The following is a 20,286-nucleotide window of genomic DNA, read 5'->3' as shown; positions in this document are numbered from 1 at the left end:
CATCTGTAAAAAAGATGAAAAAATAACAAACAACCAATATACTCCCTGATCCACAGAAATCCACGAGTGTCCCACGACGATCCCCCATGGAGAACGGCAGCAACAGCTGATGCGACCACTCTCTGGGGGCTCCAGGACTACAATGAAGGGAGGAAGGTATCCTTCCGCACTGTATTCCTCTGCCGCTGTTAAAAAAATAGTTCCTAGTCTCACTTTTGGCATTGCTGTGTGAGAAATTTTCCCACGCAGCAATTGTCATAAAGTGAGACTCTGGACTATAGTAACCTCTCAGTGATGCACTGCAGGAGCCATTGCCTCCTGTCAGTGTGTCACTGAATGTCCTATAGAGCAGACCAATGTCACTGTTCTATAGCCCACTGTTCTTATTGATGCCTCTCCATTATTAACCCGGCTTAATGTCACCTTACAATAGCAAGGTGACATTAACCCCTTATTACCCCATATCCCACCTCTACACGGGAGTGGGAAGAGAGGGGCTAAGTGCCGGAATTGGCGCATCTTGCAGATGCGCCATTTCTGGGGCGGCTGCGGACTGGTATTTGTAGCCGGGGGGGCAATATCCATGGCCCCTCTCTAGGCTATGAATATCAGCCCGCGACTGTCTGCGTAGCCTTTCTTGCTATAAAATATAGGGGGACATATTTTGGGGGGTCTCCCTATTTTAATAGCCAGTAAAGGCTACGCAGACAGCTGGGGGCTAATATTCATAGCAGGCTACAAATATTGGCCCCCGGCTGTCGGCTTTCCCCCTCTGGCGCAGAAAATTGTGTGGAAGCCCACGCCGTTTTTTTTTTCGTGTTTTTAAAAAAATTAAACGCTCATTAAGGCCTCTTTCACACTTCCGTCGGTACAGGTCCGTCGCAATGTGTCGGGCCGATGTACCAACGCACGTTGTGAAATTTGTGCATGACGTGGGCAGCGGATGCAGTTTTTCCGCTGCCCATTCTGAAGTCCAGGGAGGAGGGGGCGGAGTTTTGGCCATGCATGCATGGTGGAAAATGGCAGACGCGATGGACAAAAAACGTTCACTTGAACGTTTTTTTTCGTGCCGTCGGTCCGCCAAAACACGATGGATTCATTGCACGACGGACACGACGTGTGGCCATCCGTCGTGATCCGTTGCTAATTCAAGTCTATGGGCAAAAAACGCATCCTGCGAGCACAGTTGCAGGATCGTTTTTTTTCCGCCGGATCTGTTTTTTTTCTCATAGAGTTGTATTAGCACCAGATTGCGCCTGATGGCCACACATTTCTGTTGTGAATTCTGTGGCAGAGCTCCCTCCTGTGGTCACAAGTGGTACTTCGGCTGGTTCTCTCTGTGAGCTTCCGTTGGTGGAGGAAAGTGGTACTGTGGCTTCTGAGTTTCCTTCCTCAGGTGATGTGGTGAAGTCGTTAGGTGCTTCTCTATTTAACTCCACCTAGTGCTTTGATCCTGGCTTCCAGTCAATGTTCTAGTATTGGACCCGTTTCCTCCTGGATCGTTCCTGTGGCCTGCTGCTCTGCATAGCTAAGTTCCTCTTTGCTATTTGTTTGCTGTTTTTTTCTGTCCAGCTTGTCAATTTGTTTTTTACTGCTTGCTGGAAGCTCTGGGACGCAGAGGGTGTACCTCCGTGCCGTTAGTTCGGTACGGAGGGTCTTTTTGCCCCCTTTGCGTGTTTTTTGTAGGGTTTTGTGTTGACCGCGGAGTTACCTTTCCTATCCTCGCTCTGTTCAGAAAGTTGGGCCTCACTTTGCTAAATCTATTTCATCTCTACGTTTGTCTTTTCATCTTAACTCACAGTCATTATATGTGGGGGCTGCCTTTTCCTTTGGGGTATTTCTCTGAGGCAAGGTAGGCTTATTTTCTATCTTCAGGCTAGCTAGTTTCTCAGGCTGTGCCGAGTTGCATAGGCAGCGTTAGGCGCAATCCACGGCTGCCTTTAGTGTGGTTGGAGAGGATTAGGGATTGCGGTCAACAGAGTTCCCACGTCTCAGAGCTCGTTCTTGTTTTTTGGGTTATTGCCAGGTCACTGTATGTGCGCTGACCTCTATGTCCATTGTGGTACTGAATTACCTTTCATAACAGTACTGGAAGCCCAAAGTACTAATGATTCTCAATAGAGGGAAAAAAGAAGTTCTGAGACCATTTTTTTTTCTTTGCACTGTGTTTTGCCTTTTTTTTCCCCTAGACATTTGGGTGGTTCAGGACACAGGTGTAGCAATGGACATTAGAGGTCTGTCTTCATGTGTGGATCAGCTCACGGCAAGAGTACAAAGTATTCAAGACTTTGTGGTTCAGAATTCTATGTTAGAACCGAGAATCCCTATTCCTGATTTGTTTTTTGGAGATAGAACTAAATTTCTGAGTTTCAAAAATAATTGTAAACTATTTCTGGCTTTGAAACCTCGCTCCTCTGGTGACCCAGTTCAACAAGTTAGGATCGTTATTTCTTTTTTGCGTGGCGATCCTCAGGACTGGGCATTTTCCCTTGCGCCAGGGGATCCTGCATTAAGTAATATCGATGCATTTTTTCTGGCGCTCGGATTGCTGTACGATGAGCCTAATTCTGTGGATCAGGCAGAGAAGAATTTGCTGGCTCTGTGTCAGGGTCAGGATGAAATAGAGGTATATTGTCAGAAATTTAGAAAGTGGTCCGTACTCACTCAGTGGAATGAAGGTGCGCTTGCAGCTATTTTCAGAAAAGGTCTCTCTGAAGCCCTTAAGGATGTCATGGTGGGATTTCCTATGCCTGCTGGTCTGAATGAGTCTATGTCTTTGGCCATTCAGATCGGTCGACGCTTGCGCGAGCGTAAATCTGTGCACCATTTGGCGGTATTACCTGAGCTTAAACCTGAGCCTATGCAGTGCGATAGGACTTTGACCAGAGTTGAACGGCAAGAACACAGACGTCTGAATGGGCTGTGTTTCTACTGTGGTGATTCCACTCATGCTATCTCTGATTGTCCTAAGCGCACTAAGCGGTTCGCTAGGTCTGCCACCATTGGTACGGTACAGTCAAAATTTCTTCGGTCTGTTACCTTGATCTGCTCTTTGTCATCGTATTCTGTCATGGCATTTGTGGACTCAGGCGCTGCTCTGAATTTGATGGACTTGGAGTATGCTAGGCGTTGTGGGTTTTTCTTGGAGCCCTTGCAGTGTCCTATTCCATTGAGAGGAATTGATGCTACGCCTTTGGCCAAGAATAAGCCTCAGTACTGGACCCAGCTGACCATGTGCATGGCTCCTGCACATCAGGAGGTTATTCGCTTTCTGGTGTTGCATAATCTGCATGATGTGGTCGTGTTGGGGTTGCCATGGCTACAAGTCCATAATCCAGTTTTAGATTGGAAATCCATGTCTGTGTCCAGCTGGGGTTGTCAGGGGGTACATGGTGATGTCCCATTTCTGACTATTTCGTCATCCACCCCTTCTGAGGTTCCTGAGTTCTTGTCTGATTACCGGGATTTATTTGATGAGCCCAAGTCCGATATCCTACCTCCGCATAGGGATTGTGATTGTGCTATCTATTTGATTCCTGGTAGTAAAGTCCCAAATGGTCGACTGTTTAATTTATCTGTGCCTGAGCACGCCGCTATGTGGAGTTATGTGAAGGAGTCTTTGGAGAAGGGGCATATTCGCCCCCGTCATCGTCGCCATTGGGAGCAGGGTTCTTTTTTGTAGCCAAGAAGGATGGTTCGCTGAGACCTTGTATAGATTACCGCCTTCTAAATAAGATCACGGTTAAATTTCAGTACCCCTTGCCGCTGTTATCTGATTTGTTTGCTCGGATTAAGGGGGCTAGTTGGTTCACCAAGATAGATCTTCGTGGTGCGTATAATCTTGTGCGTATTAAGCGAGGTGATGAGTGGAAAACTGCATTTAATACGCCTGAGGGCCATTTTGAGTATCTAGTGATGCCATTCGGACTTGCCAACGCTCCATCAGTGTTTCAGTCCTTTATGCATGACATCTTCCGAGAGTACCTGGATAAATTCCTGATTGTGTACTTAGATGACATTTTGATCTTCTCGGATGATTGGGAGTCTCATGTGAAGCAGGTCAGAACGGTGTTTCAGGTCCTGCGTGCTAATTCTTTGTTTGTGAAGGGATCAAAGTGTCTCTTTGGTGTTCAGAAGGTTTCATTTTTGGGGTTCATCTTTTCCCCTTCTACTATCGAGATGGATCCTGTTAAGGTCCAAGCCATCCATAATTGGACTCAGCCGACATCTCTGAAAAGTCTGCAAAAGTTCCTGGGCTTTGCTAATTTTTATCGTCGCTTCATCTGCAATTTTTCTAGTATTGCTAAACCATTGACCGATTTGACCAAGAAAGGTGCTGATTTGGTCAATTGGTCTTCTGCTGCTGTGGAAGCTTTTCAAGAGTTGAAGCGTCGTTTTTCTTCTGCCCCTGTGTTGTGTCAACCAGATGTTTCGCTTCCGTTACAGGTCGAGGTTGATGCTTCTGAGATTGGAGCAGGGGCTGTTTTGTCGCAGAGAAGTTCTGATTGCTCGGTGATGAAACCATGCGCCTTCTTTTCCAGGAAGTTTTCGCCTGCTGAGCGTAATTATGATGTGGGCAATCGAGAGTTGCTGGCCATGAAGTGGGCATTCGAGGAGTGGCGTCATTGGCTTGAAGGAGCTAAGCATCGCGTGGTGGTCTTGACTGATCATAAGAACTTGACTTATCTCGAGTCCGCCAAGCAGTTGAATCCTAGACAAGCTCGTTGGTCGTTGTTTTTTGCCCGTTTTGACATTGTGATTTCATACCTTCCGGGCTCTAAAAATGTGAAGGCGGATGCTCTGTCTAGGAGTTTTGTGCCCGACTCTCCGGGTGTATCTGAGCCGGCGGGTATCCTCAAAGAGGGAGTAATTGTGTCTGCCATCTCCCCTGATTTGCGGCGGGTGCTGCAAAAATTTCAGGCTAATAAACCTGATCGTTGCCCAGCGGAGAAACTGTTTGTCCCTGATAGGTGGACGAATAAAGTTATCTCTGAGGTTCATTGTTCGGTGTTGGCTGGTCATCCTGGAATCTTTGGTACCAGAGAGTTAGTGGCTAGATCCTTTTGGTGGCCATCTCTGTCGCGGGATGTGCGTACTTTTGTGCAGTCCTGTGGGATTTGTGCTCGGGCGAAGCCCTGCTGTTCTCGTGCCAGTGGGTTGCTTTTGCCCTTGCCGGTCCCGAAGAGGCCTTGGACACACATCTCTATGGATTTTATTTCAGATCTTCCCGTCTCTCAAAATATGTCAGTCATTTGGGTGGTCTGTGATCGCTTCTCTAAGATGGTCCATTTGGTACCCTTGTCTAAATTGCCTTCCTCCTCTGATTTGGTGCCATTGTTTTTCCAGCATGTGGTTCGTTTACATGGCATTCCAGAGAATATCATTTCTGACAGAGGTTCCCAGTTTGTTTCGAGGTTTTGGCGAGCCTTTTGTGGTAGGATGGACATTGACTTGTCTTTTTCCTCGGCTTTCCATCCTCAGACTAATGGCCAGACCGAACGAACCAATCAGACCTTGAAAACATATCTGAGATGCTTTGTTTCTGCTGATCAGGATGACTGGGTGTCCTTTTTGCCTTTGGCTGAGTTCGCCCTTAATAATCGGGCCAGCTCGGCTACTTTGGTTTCACAGTTTTTCTGCAACTCTGGGTTCCATCCTCGCTTCTCTTCAGGGCAGGTTGAGTCTTCGGACTGTCCTGGTGTGGATACTGTGGTGGACAGGTTGCAGCAGATTTGGACTCATGTAGTGGACAATTTGACTTTGTCCCAGGAGAAGGCTCAAAGTTTCGCTAATCGCAGACGCTGTGTGGGTCCTCGACTTCGGGTTGGGGACTTGGTTTGGTTATCTTCTCGTCATATTCCTATGAAAGTTTCCTCTCCTAAGTTTAAACCTCGTTTTATTGGTCCGTATAGGATTTCTGAGGTTCTTAATCATGTGTTTTTTCGTCTGACCCTTCCAGATTCATTTTCCATACATAACGTATTCCATAGGTCCTTGTTGCGGAGATACGTGGCACCTATGGTTCCATCTGTTGATCCTCCTGCCCTGGTTTTGGTGGAGGGGGAGTTGGAGTATATTGTGGAGAAGATTTTGGATTCTCGTGTTTCAAGGCGGAAACTCCAGTATCTGGTTAAGTGGAAGGGTTATGCTCAGGAAGATAATTCCTGGGTCTTTGCCTCTGATGTCCATGCTCCCGATCTTGTTCGTACCTTTCATATGGCTCATCCTGGTCGTCCTGGGAGCTCTGGTGAGGGTTCGGTGACCCCTCCTCAAGGGGGGGGTACTGTTGTGAATTCTGTGGCAGAGCTCCCTCCTGTGGTCACAAGTGGTACTTCGGCTGGTTCTCTCTGTGAGCTTCCGTTGGTGGAGGAAAGTGGTACTGTGGCTTCTGAGTTTCCTTCCTCAGGTGATGTGGTGAAGTCGTTAGGTGCTTCTCTATTTAACTCCACCTAGTGCTTTGATCCTGGCTTCCAGTCAATGTTCTAGTATTGGACCTGTTTCCTCCTGGATCGTTCCTGTGGCCTGCTGCTCTGCATAGCTAAGTTCCTCTTTGCTATTTGTTTGCTGTTTTTTTCTGTCCAGCTTGTCAATTTCTTTTTTACTGCTTGCTGGAAGCTCTGGGACGCAGAGGGTGTACCTCTGTGCCGTTAGTTCGGTACGGAGGGTCTTTTTGCCCCCTTTGCGTGGTTTTTGTAGGGTTTTGTGTTGACCGCGGAGTTACCTTTCCTATCCTCGCTCTGTTCAGAAAGTTGGGCCTCACTTTGCTAAATCTATTTCATCTCTACGTTTGTCTTTTCATCTTAACTCACAGTCATTATATGTGGGGGCTGCCTTTTCCTTTGGGGTATTTCTCTGAGGCAAGGTAGGCTTATTTTCTATCTTCAGGCTAGCTAGTTTCTCAGGCCGTGCCGAGTTGCATAGGCAGCGTTAGGCGCAATCCACGGCTGCCTTTAGTGTGGTTGGAGAGGATTAGGGATTGCGGTCAACAGAGTTCCCACGTCTCAGAGCTCGTTCTTGTTTTTTGGGTTATTGCCAGGTCACTGTATGTGCGCTGACCTCTATGTCCATTGTGGTACTGAATTACCTTTCATAACAGTACTGGAAGCCCAAAGTACTAATGATTCTCAATAGAGGGAAAAAAGAAGTTCTGAGACCATTTTTTTTTCTTTGCACTGTGTTTTGCCTTTTTTTTCCCCTAGACATTTGGGTGGTTCAGGACACAGGTGTAGCAATGGACATTAGAGGTCTGTCTTCATGTGTGGATCAGCTCACGGCAAGAGTACAAAGTATTCAAGACTTTGTGGTTCAGAATTCTATGTTAGAACCGAGAATCCCTATTCCTGATTTGTTTTTTGGAGATAGAACTAAATTTCTGAGTTTCAAAAATAATTGTAAACTATTTCTGGCTTTGAAACCTCGCTCCTCTGGTGACCCAGTTCAACAAGTTAGGATCGTTATTTCTTTTTTGCGTGGCGATCCTCAGGACTGGGCATTTTCCCTTGCGCCAGGGGATCCTGCATTAAGTAATATCGATGCATTTTTTCTGGCGCTCGGATTGCTGTACGATGAGCCTAATTCTGTGGATCAGGCAGAGAAGAATTTGCTGGCTCTGTGTCAGGGTCAGGATGAAATAGAGGTATATTGTCAGAAATTTAGAAAGTGGTCCGTACTCACTCAGTGGAATGAAGGTGCGCTTGCAGCTATTTTCAGAAAAGGTCTCTCTGAAGCCCTTAAGGATGTCATGGTGGGATTTCCTATGCCTGCTGGTCTGAATGAGTCTATGTCTTTGGCCATTCAGATCGGTCGACGCTTGCGCGAGCGTAAATCTGTGCACCATTTGGCGGTATTACCTGAGCTTAAACCTGAGCCTATGCAGTGCGATAGGACTTTGACCAGAGTTGAACGGCAAGAACACAGACGTCTGAATGGGCTGTGTTTCTACTGTGGTGATTCCACTCATGCTATCTCTGATTGTCCTAAGCGCACTAAGCGGTTCGCTAGGTCTGCCACCATTGGTACGGTACAGTCAAAATTTCTTCGGTCTGTTACCTTGATCTGCTCTTTGTCATCGTATTCTGTCATGGCATTTGTGGACTCAGGCGCTGCTCTGAATTTGATGGACTTGGAGTATGCTAGGCGTTGTGGGTTTTTCTTGGAGCCCTTGCAGTGTCCTATTCCATTGAGAGGAATTGATGCTACGCCTTTGGCCAAGAATAAGCCTCAGTACTGGACCCAGCTGACCATGTGCATGGCTCCTGCACATCAGGAGGTTATTCGCTTTCTGGTGTTGCATAATCTGCATGATGTGGTCGTGTTGGGGTTGCCATGGCTACAAGTCCATAATCCAGTTTTAGATTGGAAATCCATGTCTGTGTCCAGCTGGGGTTGTCAGGGGGTACATGGTGATGTCCCATTTCTGACTATTTCGTCATCCACCCCTTCTGAGGTTCCTGAGTTCTTGTCTGATTACCGGGATTTATTTGATGAGCCCAAGTCCGATATCCTACCTCCGCATAGGGATTGTGATTGTGCTATCTATTTGATTCCTGGTAGTAAAGTCCCAAATGGTCGACTGTTTAATTTATCTGTGCCTGAGCACGCCGCTATGCGGAGTTATGTGAAGGAGTCTTTGGAGAAGGGGCATATTCGCCCCCGTCATCGTCGCCATTGGGAGCAGGGTTCTTTTTTGTAGCCAAGAAGGATGGTTCGCTGAGACCTTGTATAGATTACCGCCTTCTAAATAAGATCACGGTTAAATTTCAGTACCCCTTGCCGCTGTTATCTGATTTGTTTGCTCGGATTAAGGGGGCTAGTTGGTTCACCAAGATAGATCTTCGTGGTGCGTATAATCTTGTGCGTATTAAGCGAGGTGATGAGTGGAAAACTGCATTTAATACGCCTGAGGGCCATTTTGAGTATCTAGTGATGCCATTCGGACTTGCCAACGCTCCATCAGTGTTTCAGTCCTTTATGCATGACATCTTCCGAGAGTACCTGGATAAATTCCTGATTGTGTACTTAGATGACATTTTGATCTTCTCGGATGATTGGGAGTCTCATGTGAAGCAGGTCAGAACGGTGTTTCAGGTCCTGCGTGCTAATTCTTTGTTTGTGAAGGGATCAAAGTGTCTCTTTGGTGTTCAGAAGGTTTCATTTTTGGGGTTCATCTTTTCCCCTTCTACTATCGAGATGGATCCTGTTAAGGTCCAAGCCATCCATAATTGGACTCAGCCGACATCTCTGAAAAGTCTGCAAAAGTTCCTGGGCTTTGCTAATTTTTATCGTCGCTTCATCTGCAATTTTTCTAGTATTGCTAAACCATTGACCGATTTGACCAAGAAAGGTGCTGATTTGGTCAATTGGTCTTCTGCTGCTGTGGAAGCTTTTCAAGAGTTGAAGCGTCGTTTTTCTTCTGCCCCTGTGTTGTGTCAACCAGATGTTTCGCTTCCGTTACAGGTCGAGGTTGATGCTTCTGAGATTGGAGCAGGGGCTGTTTTGTCGCAGAGAAGTTCTGATTGCTCGGTGATGAAACCATGCGCCTTCTTTTCCAGGAAGTTTTCGCCTGCTGAGCGTAATTATGATGTGGGCAATCGAGAGTTGCTGGCCATGAAGTGGGCATTCGAGGAGTGGCGTCATTGGCTTGAAGGAGCTAAGCATCGCGTGGTGGTCTTGACTGATCATAAGAACTTGACTTATCTCGAGTCCGCCAAGCAGTTGAATCCTAGACAAGCTCGTTGGTCGTTGTTTTTTGCCCGTTTTGACATTGTGATTTCATACCTTCCGGGCTCTAAAAATGTGAAGGCGGATGCTCTGTCTAGGAGTTTTGTGCCCGACTCTCCGGGTGTATCTGAGCCGGCGGGTATCCTCAAAGAGGGAGTAATTGTGTCTGCCATCTCCCCTGATTTGCGGCGGGTGCTGCAAAAATTTCAGGCTAATAAACCTGATCGTTGCCCAGCGGAGAAACTGTTTGTCCCTGATAGGTGGACGAATAAAGTTATCTCTGAGGTTCATTGTTCGGTGTTGGCTGGTCATCCTGGAATCTTTGGTACCAGAGAGTTAGTGGCTAGATCCTTTTGGTGGCCATCTCTGTCGCGGGATGTGCGTACTTTTGTGCAGTCCTGTGGGATTTGTGCTCGGGCGAAGCCCTGCTGTTCTCGTGCCAGTGGGTTGCTTTTGCCCTTGCCGGTCCCGAAGAGGCCTTGGACACACATCTCTATGGATTTTATTTCAGATCTTCCCGTCTCTCAAAATATGTCAGTCATTTGGGTGGTCTGTGATCGCTTCTCTAAGATGGTCCATTTGGTACCCTTGTCTAAATTGCCTTCCTCCTCTGATTTGGTGCCATTGTTTTTCCAGCATGTGGTTCGTTTACATGGCATTCCAGAGAATATCATTTCTGACAGAGGTTCCCAGTTTGTTTCGAGGTTTTGGCGAGCCTTTTGTGGTAGGATGGACATTGACTTGTCTTTTTCCTCGGCTTTCCATCCTCAGACTAATGGCCAGACCGAACGAACCAATCAGACCTTGAAAACATATCTGAGATGCTTTGTTTCTGCTGATCAGGATGACTGGGTGTCCTTTTTGCCTTTGGCTGAGTTCGCCCTTAATAATCGGGCCAGCTCGGCTACTTTGGTTTCACAGTTTTTCTGCAACTCTGGGTTCCATCCTCGCTTCTCTTCAGGGCAGGTTGAGTCTTCGGACTGTCCTGGTGTGGATACTGTGGTGGACAGGTTGCAGCAGATTTGGACTCATGTAGTGGACAATTTGACTTTGTCCCAGGAGAAGGCTCAAAGTTTCGCTAATCGCAGACGCTGTGTGGGTCCTCGACTTCGGGTTGGGGACTTGGTTTGGTTATCTTCTCGTCATATTCCTATGAAAGTTTCCTCTCCTAAGTTTAAACCTCGTTTTATTGGTCCGTATAGGATTTCTGAGGTTCTTAATCATGTGTTTTTTCGTCTGACCCTTCCAGATTCATTTTCCATACATAACGTATTCCATAGGTCCTTGTTGCGGAGATACGTGGCACCTATGGTTCCATCTGTTGATCCTCCTGCCCTGGTTTTGGTGGAGGGGGAGTTGGAGTATATTGTGGAGAAGATTTTGGATTCTCGTGTTTCAAGGCGGAAACTCCAGTATCTGGTTAAGTGGAAGGGTTATGCTCAGGAAGATAATTCCTGGGTCTTTGCCTCTGATGTCCATGCTCCCGATCTTGTTCGTACCTTTCATATGGCTCATCCTGGTCGTCCTGGGAGCTCTGGTGAGGGTTCGGTGACCCCTCCTCAAGGGGGGGGTACTGTTGTGAATTCTGTGGCAGAGCTCCCTCCTGTGGTCACAAGTGGTACTTCGGCTGGTTCTCTCTGTGAGCTTCCGTTGGTGGAGGAAAGTGGTACTGTGGCTTCTGAGTTTCCTTCCTCAGGTGATGTGGTGAAGTCGTTAGGTGCTTCTCTATTTAACTCCACCTAGTGCTTTGATCCTGGCTTCCAGTCAATGTTCTAGTATTGGACCTGTTTCCTCCTGGATCGTTCCTGTGGCCTGCTGCTCTGCATAGCTAAGTTCCTCTTTGCTATTTGTTTGCTGTTTTTTTCTGTCCAGCTTGTCAATTTCTTTTTTACTGCTTGCTGGAAGCTCTGGGACGCAGAGGGTGTACCTCTGTGCCGTTAGTTCGGTACGGAGGGTCTTTTTGCCCCCTTTGCGTGGTTTTTGTAGGGTTTTGTGTTGACCGCGGAGTTACCTTTCCTATCCTCGCTCTGTTCAGAAAGTTGGGCCTCACTTTGCTAAATCTATTTCATCTCTACGTTTGTCTTTTCATCTTAACTCACAGTCATTATATGTGGGGGCTGCCTTTTCCTTTGGGGTATTTCTCTGAGGCAAGGTAGGCTTATTTTCTATCTTCAGGCTAGCTAGTTTCTCAGGCCGTGCCGAGTTGCATAGGCAGCGTTAGGCGCAATCCACGGCTGCCTTTAGTGTGGTTGGAGAGGATTAGGGATTGCGGTCAACAGAGTTCCCACGTCTCAGAGCTCGTTCTTGTTTTTTGGGTTATTGCCAGGTCACTGTATGTGCGCTGACCTCTATGTCCATTGTGGTACTGAATTACCTTTCATAACACATTTCATCTGTTTTTTGCTTCATCCATCAAAAAAGCTGTTTCTTCCGGATGGGAAACACATACAGAGGACATGTTTTCTGCCGGCGAAAAAAAGCACAGCGACGGATCCGGCAAAAAACAGATGAAACTGGCTATTAAAATAGGGGGACCCCCCCAAAAAATGACGTGGGGTCCCCCTATATTTTATAGCCAGAAAGGCTACGCAGACAGCTGATGGCTGATATTCATAGCCTAGAGAGGGGCCATGGATATTGGTCCCCACGGCTACAAATACCAGTCCGCAGCCGCCCCAGAAATGGCGCATCTGCAAGATGCGCCAATTCTGGCACTTAGCCCCTCTCTTCCCACTCCCGTGTAGCGGTGGGATATGGGGTAATAAGGGGTTAATGTCACCTTGCTATTGTAAGGTGACTTTAAGCCGGGTTAATAATGGAGAGGCGTCAATAAGACGCCTATCCATTATTAATCCAATACTAGTAAAGGGTTAATAAAACACACACATTGGGAAAAAAGTATTTTAATATTCTTCATTTAACCATACTTACCATACTTCAGCGCCTGCAAAAAACGTAAAATAATAAACCGTATACTACCTGTCTGCCGTAGTCCAATTAATAACAAGTGTCCCACGACAATCTCCCCTATAGAACAGTGACATTGGGTGATGTCACTGCTCTATAGGACCTTCAGTGACACACTGACAGGAGACAATGGCTCCTGCAGAGCATCACTGAGAGATTACTATAGTTCAAAGTCTCACTTTATGGCAATTGCTGCATGGGAAAATTTCTCACACAGCAATGCCAAAAGTGAGACTAGGGACTATTTTTACAGCGGCGGAGGAATACAGTGTGGAAGGATACCTTCCTCCCGTCATTGTAGTCCTGGAGCCCCTAGAGAGCGGTCGCATCAGCTGATGCTGCTGTTCTCCACTGGAGATCATCATGGGACACTCGTGGATTTCTGTGGATCAGGGAGTATATTGGTTGTTTGTTATTTTAATCTTTTTTACAGATGACACTGGCTTCGGGGATCAAAATGACAAGTAATGGTGAGCATGTACTCTATATTTTATGTACTGTATGTCTGTATGTATGTATTTTATGTAATGTATGAATGTATTGTATGTAATATGTATGTAGTATGTATGTAGTTTGTATGTTGTACGTATGTAGTATGTAGTATGTATGTAGCATGTATGTAGTATGCATGTAGTATGTATGTATGTAGTATGTATGTAGTATGTATGTAGCATGTATGTAGTATGTATGTAGTATGTTGTGTGTATGAAGTATGTATGTAGTATGTATGTATGTATGTAGTATGTATTTCTACATTCATGTTTTTTTTTCAGTCAAGATGGGGTGCAGAGTGTACATTAAAAAAAAAGAACTTTTTTGAATTTACCAAATGGCTGCAATGAAACAAAGAGTGAAAAATTTAAAGTGGTACTTTCCGTACACACTGTAAATTCAACTGACTGGTCCATCATGAGTTATTTATATTTTATTTGTCAACAAGACCTCCATCTTACTAAAGTTTCAACTTTTTTTCACCTTAGTAATACCTTGCACACTTGACACTTTGTACCTTAGGATATTCGTGGAATGCTGCGGCTCTAGATTAAGGTGACACTGGAGGCTAAATGGTTTCTAGAGGCATGTCTTCTGCAGTTAATTTTATGATTCTACTTCTCCACTTGTTTTTGATGATTAAACTGTGACCAGCAAAACATTTGGTTCATGCACTGGTTTTCTTGTTGCCATACACATTGTTGGAAATACCACTTTGAAGTCATATATACTGTACATGTCGCTGTCAACTTCAAAACTATTACCATACATTGATTTTCAACGGTTTACCGTATATACTCAGGTATTAGCCGACCCGAGTATAAGCCGACCCCTTTAATTTTGCCACAAAGTAGTGGGAAAACTTAATGACTCTAGTATAAGCCTAGGGTGGGAAATGCAGCAGCTACCGGTAAATGTCAAAAGTAAAAATAGATACCAATAAAAGTAAAATTAATTGAGACATCAGTAGGTTAAGTGTTTTTGAATATCCATTTTGAATCAGGAGCCCCATATAATGCTCCATAAAGTTTATGATGGCCCCATAAGATGTTCCATATTAAAATATGCCCCATATAATCCTGCATAAAGGTTAATAATGGCCCCATAAGATGCTCCATAGACACATTTGCCCAATATAATGCTGCACAAATGCTGATTATGGCCCCATAAGATGCTCCATAAAGATATTTGCCCCATATAGTGCTGCACAAACCTTGATTATGGCCCTATAAGATGCTTGATACAGACACTTGCCCCATATACCATAATGCTCCGCAAACGTTAATTATGGCCCCATACAGACACTTGCCCCATATAGTGCTGCAGAAACGTTATGGCCCCATAGATGCTCCATACAAACACTTGCCCCATATAGTGCTGCATAAACTTTATGGCCCCATATAGTGCTGCACAAACTTTATGGCCCCATATAGTGCTGCACAAACGTTATGGCCCCATAGATGCTCCATACAGACACTTGCCCCATTTGCTGTTGCTGCGATAAAAATAAATAAATCACATACTCACCTCTCTGTCGCTCAGGCCCCTGGCACTTTCAATATTCACATGCCCCTCATTCCGGCCCCACTCCATCTTCAGCGTCTTCTGCACTGACGTTCAGGCACGCACTAACCACGTCACCATGCCCTCTGACCTGAGCATCACTGCATAAGACGGAGTGGCACCGGAATGAGGAGCAGGTGAATATCGCGCAGCGCTGCGCTCCCCCTCCCCGATATACTCACCTGCTCCTGGCGCTGTGCAGTCCCTGCTTCCCCGGCGCTGCTGCTTCTCCCTGTACTGAGCTTTCACACCGTTACCGCTCATTACAGTAATGAATATGCGGCTCCACCTCCCATAGACCCCTAAGGGAGGTGGAGCCGCATATTCATTACTGTAATGAGCTGTACCATGTGACCGCTCAGTACAGGAAGAAGCTGCCAGGGAAGCCAAGGACCTGCAGGGACTGCGCCAGGAGCAGGTGAGTATAATTAGACAACCCCCGCTCCTCCTCCCCTGCCGACCCCTGGGTATGACTCGGGTATAAGCCTAGAGGGGGACTTTCAGCCCAAAAAAGTGCGCTGAAAATCTCGGCTTATACTCGAGTATATACGGTAATTATCTTCCAAAAGTAATAATTAACACATAGAATAGTAATTTATAAAACCCTTATCTTTCTCTGCCACAGCTGATATTTTTTCAGATTCAAATTTCATTAGTTTTGATCATTTAAGCAAAGTAGAGCCATACCAATAATATAATAACAAAATTTGCCTAAAGAGTCCTCCTCAATAGGTCAAAATGGTACAGAATATTGATGGATGTGATGCATGGCAAAATTATTGCTGCAGTGTAATTTTGCACAAATACTGGAATCTGTAGTGTTAAAAATAGGTGGTCCAAAATCACCTTTTCATATCTGTTTCATAATCATAAAATCAAAGAATGATTCACAATTGGGGAAGAATCACACTTGGAGAAAATGAAAAGGAGGAAATTAGAAAAAGGGGGGAAAGACAAAGTCCAGAGACTGACAAGTTTTCAGCTTGGAAACTGATGAGGACGTATTAAGGACAGTATATAATAAGCTGTTTAACACCAGGAGTTCCCAATGAGTCCAGGAAGGAACGTGGGAGAAATTAGTTTTCTAAGATTCTATACATTAGGGATGACTGGACATATTTTCCTGACGATTATAAATTAATATATTGTTCAAAGGTTTAAGCAATTATGGTGTCATCACTAGCCATACTCTACAGCAGTGGTCCACAACCTTTCTTTCTGAGAGTGACATTCAGATCTAAGAAAGGGTCACGCTCACAAGCCACATCCAAAGCCCCCTGAGAGGTGACATTCAGCTCTCACCTCCACCCCTCAATCCCATCACAATAGTGATACCCAGAACTCCCATAAATAGTTTCATGACAGCTATAGCTTCCCCACAGAAATCACACGTTGCTCCAATTTAGTATTCTTGTGTCGAGAACTCCTACCACAATATTGCATTCAGCTTCAAGTACCCCTTTATCTGCAATATTATCCTATCACCACCTTACCATATTTATATTTAAATCCCTACAGCCAATATATGCACATCCATTTTGAACATCCAGGAACATGCTTGGTAATATTCGATTATCACTCAAGTATCTGGGTGCTCAAATATGCTCGGCACTCGTCGAGCATAGGTTGGTGCTCAGATTGAATGTTTGAAACCCCTCCCTGCATGTTTGGCGCTTGTTACACAGCCAATAGACACCTGCATGGATGGCCTGCCAGTCACTGTAATGCTGTAGCCACCTTGGTAGTGACATTACTGTGTTTGGCTGGCAGCATTACCTCATCAGAGGTTATAATAGGACTGGCACCGCCATGCTCAGCTCACTGATGCCATTGCATAGCTCAGAGACAGCTCTTATTGGAGGGAGGGAGTAGTTGTCCAGGCCTGTGGGCACAATTTTTGGAATTAGAGTCATCTACTGGTGATACTTTGCTGAACTATCATACTAAAAGTCCTTCTTAAGGCTAATCTTGTGCTTTGTTGATTCTATGTGATACATCCTTCATTTAGTCTAGGGACAGCTGGACAAAACATTTTTGGTGATAAAATTGACTGTATCGTCATCCATACAGATTAACGTGCTTTGTGTAAAATTACAGTGGTTAAAATTTTTACAAAACCGCTTGGCCTGCTACAGTTGACCACATTTTTTTTGTTCCAAAAATTGACCATTGTCATCCATACAGTTTAACGTGCTTTGAGTAAAATTACAGTGATTTAAAATTTTTAAAAACCGCTTTGGCTGGTGACGCGTAGTGACAATTTTTTTTTAAGTTTAGTTTCAATTAATCAAGGAAACCTAATTTACCAAGACCTAGCAATTACAAAATACGTAAGCCATGTGGTGAGGGACATGGAAGAAGAAGTCCTGATGATGGTGCATGCAGATAGTGAGGACACGTGGCAGGTGCAACTGCACCTGTTGCTGGCTGGAGCACCAGCAGCATGCCCTTCCATGACACACATAGCTTCCTGTCCCACTTTGCAGTGTGGCATGGGACAACACTTTTAAAGCCATATCAGTGTGAACAGGTGGTCGGTTGGACAGCAAATTAGGATTCTACCTTGCTTGCCTGCACCACCAGTATTCCACGTGGTCCAGTTTCACCAAGAGTCTAGATCACTTAACCGTCACCATGATCCTTCTTCCTCCCAACATGTTGAGTCCCGGGAGATCAGTGATCCCACACTTAGACACTCTGAAGTGCCCTTTACATTATCATTTCTTGAAGGTGGCCTCTTACCTTGCATGTTCCAAGGAGGATAAGAGGACATGCTGTATAATGATGCACAAAACTTAGAGCAGTCATGGTCACAGGAAAATAACAGTGGAGAATGGCCAATTTTGTCTAAGGAGGTAAATGATGAAACACAGTTGCCAATAAGTCAGGTTTTTGTTAAGTCACCAAGTCAAAAGGACCAGGGTGCAGCGGTGGAAGATGAGGTGGTGGATGACAAAGTTACTGACCCAGCCAGGGAAGCTGGCATGCAGAGCGAGGCCAGCAGCGCTTACGGTGAGGGATCAGCAGCTCCGAAACTGGCAGGAAGAGGCAATGGTGTGACCAGAGGGAGAAAGCGGACAAATGTTCCGCAGATCACCGACACTCATGAATTTCTCTGCCAAAGAAATAGGTGTTCCCCAGTCAGGGACTTTTCTTTAAAGAGAATTCTGAGACAAAAAATGTCCATTTGCATTCTGTGCCTTGCAAAGATGAGCAGGGGCCTTGCCACTAAGGCTACTTTCACACTTGCGTCATTTGGCGTCCGTCACAATGCGTCATTTTGGGAAAAAACGAATCCTGCAAATGTGCCCGCAGAATGCGTTTTTTCCCATAGACTTGTATTTCTGATGGATCGCGACGTATGGCCATACGTTGCGTCCGTCGTGCACTGGATGCGTCGTGTTTTGGCAGACATTCGTCATGAAAAAACGCTCAAGGGAACGTTTTTTCGTACGTCGGGTCCGCCATTTCCTACCGAGCATGCACGGCCGGAATTCCGCCCCCTCCGCCCCGGGACTTTACAATGGGCAGCGGATGCGTTGAAAAACTGCATCCGCTGCCCACATTGTGCTGAATTTTCACAACGTCCATCGGTACGTCGCGCCGACGCTTAGCGACGGCCCCGTACCAACGGAAGTGTGAAAGAAGCCTTAGTATCTAACCACCACCACACATACCATGCTTGGCTCACATGCTCAGCAGTTTCTGAAAACCTATCAAGATACGCCAAAGATTCTGGTCAAGGTATGACACAATAGGGCACCCAGGGGTCTTTTAAAAATTCTGTACAAATCACTTTATGTTCTCCTAGGCAGGGTAATTTTCTCTGTGATTGCTTTTATCACCCCCAAACTGGGAAAAATTCTTGATTAAGAATAGATATACCTGTACTTCCAGTTTTGTGATATATCTGCTGGTGTGCCCATGTGGGTTGATGTATGTGGGGGAGACGATGATGGAAAATAAATCACGAATAAGTAAACATAAGCGCACAATTAGGACTAAGTTGATAGATCTACCTGTACCAAAGCACTTTTGTGAGTTGAGGCATTCTTTCAATCAGCTTAGATTTAGGGTGATAGTGTCTCAATACAGAGGAGGAGAGGGGATAGATTGAGTATCTTAAAGAAAAATGAATGAAATGGATTTCTACCCTTGGTCCGTTATATCCAAGGGGGCTCAATCTAGATTACAATCTACAGATTTGTGTATCTTGAATCCTCTGTATAGGGGGCATGTTCTGGGGCAAATTTGTTGATTTTTCTATAAAAAAAAAATTTTCTTTTCTTTTTTTTCTCTTCTTTTGTTTTATCTAAATTAGTTTTTTAATTAATTTTTTTGTATATATTTTTTGCAGAAATTGTCACTGACTGCAGGGAGTGAGCAGTGGACATGGGGAATCGGAGCCTGGAAATTGGACCCTAATATTATTTTAAATATGTCTGTATGTTTCCCCATGCCTCTCTTTTTTCTCTCCTGATGGTCATGTGATAATAAAGATAAAAAGTTTTGTGCAGGACATGCTGTGCATATTCTTGGCTATATACGCTGTATAAATCAGATTTTTGTATTAAGATCTGAGCTACAGATATGTACGTCCGTCGTCATGTATTTGTCTGGGGTTATTGTTCACTGGGAACATATATGTTACTGTGCATAATGTAGCCTTTTGAATGAGTAGCTTTATATCGTTGTTGCTAGGTGATTATATCACTATGGGAACAATAGGACACTTGTTCCCCTGAGTGTGTTAGTGCTTGGATCGCTGTGCCGGGTAGCGGTCATGGGACCTGATCATGTGGTGATCTCCTGACGTCAGCGCTCCAGTGCGCATGTGCGAAAAGCGCGAACACACAGACGGGGTGACGGCGAATAGAGTCCCTTGTTACAAATAGCACAACCGTGTAAGTAGCACTGATTAGCTGGTTTGAGTGCCAAGGATATTGTGGGCAATGATTGGTTAGATGCATAAACAAAGAAACGGGTGAGCCCTGATTGAGATTTTATTTCTATAACAACATTCTGTATGTGATTGGGTGTTTTTCTGATACTGATTTTGTTTTGCAAAATTCTTTGTTTTGTTTTTTTTATTTTTATATGTTTCATGGTAAAATCGATTTTGATTACATATTGGAAATATGGTGTTTAGAAATGTAATGATATATTATGTGTATATTTTGTATTTAAGTAAAGTGGGTAGTTCTTTGTGAGTGATTGGTGTGCATGTGCCACCACACTATATAAGGCTGCCATTTTATGTCTTGTACATGCTTGATAAAGACCTATAATGGTCGAAACGTTGCATCATGGCTGAATAAAGCTCTTTTAATCTTTCATCACCTGGATGGGATGCTGTTCCTTTTTTTGTACTGGACTGTGTTTTCTTTCCAATTGGGCCATTGGACTGGAACGTGGACCCCTACATTTAAGTGCTGTCGGCTACTTATTTTTACTTGCCCTATTAGTTATCTGTCATGCAACTAAATAGATGCAACAAAACACGTGGCCAGGCAGCTATTTTTTCACCTGTCTGTTAACTTTTTA

General features: G+C 45.0%; 1 long non-coding RNA gene across 1 annotated transcript in view; it reads left to right on the top strand.

Annotated features, from left to right (window-relative positions):
* The window catches only part of LOC138657692 (uncharacterized), a 69,535-nt gene extending 49,528 nt beyond the window's left edge, over positions 1 to 20,007 (top strand). The window contains exon 4 of the long non-coding RNA XR_011317138.1: positions 19,100 to 20,007. This is a non-coding gene — a long non-coding RNA (uncharacterized lncRNA). The remainder of the gene's footprint in view (positions 1 to 19,099) is intronic.
* The last annotated feature ends 279 nt before the right edge of the window (positions 20,008 to 20,286 follow it).

This window comes from Ranitomeya imitator, chromosome 1 (genome assembly GCF_032444005.1).
Source record: "Ranitomeya imitator isolate aRanImi1 chromosome 1, aRanImi1.pri, whole genome shotgun sequence".
NCBI classification, from domain to species: domain Eukaryota; kingdom Metazoa; phylum Chordata; class Amphibia; order Anura; family Dendrobatidae; genus Ranitomeya; species Ranitomeya imitator.
Note: the sequence above shows the minus strand (reverse complement) of the source record. Positions and strands in the feature narration are given on the sequence as shown.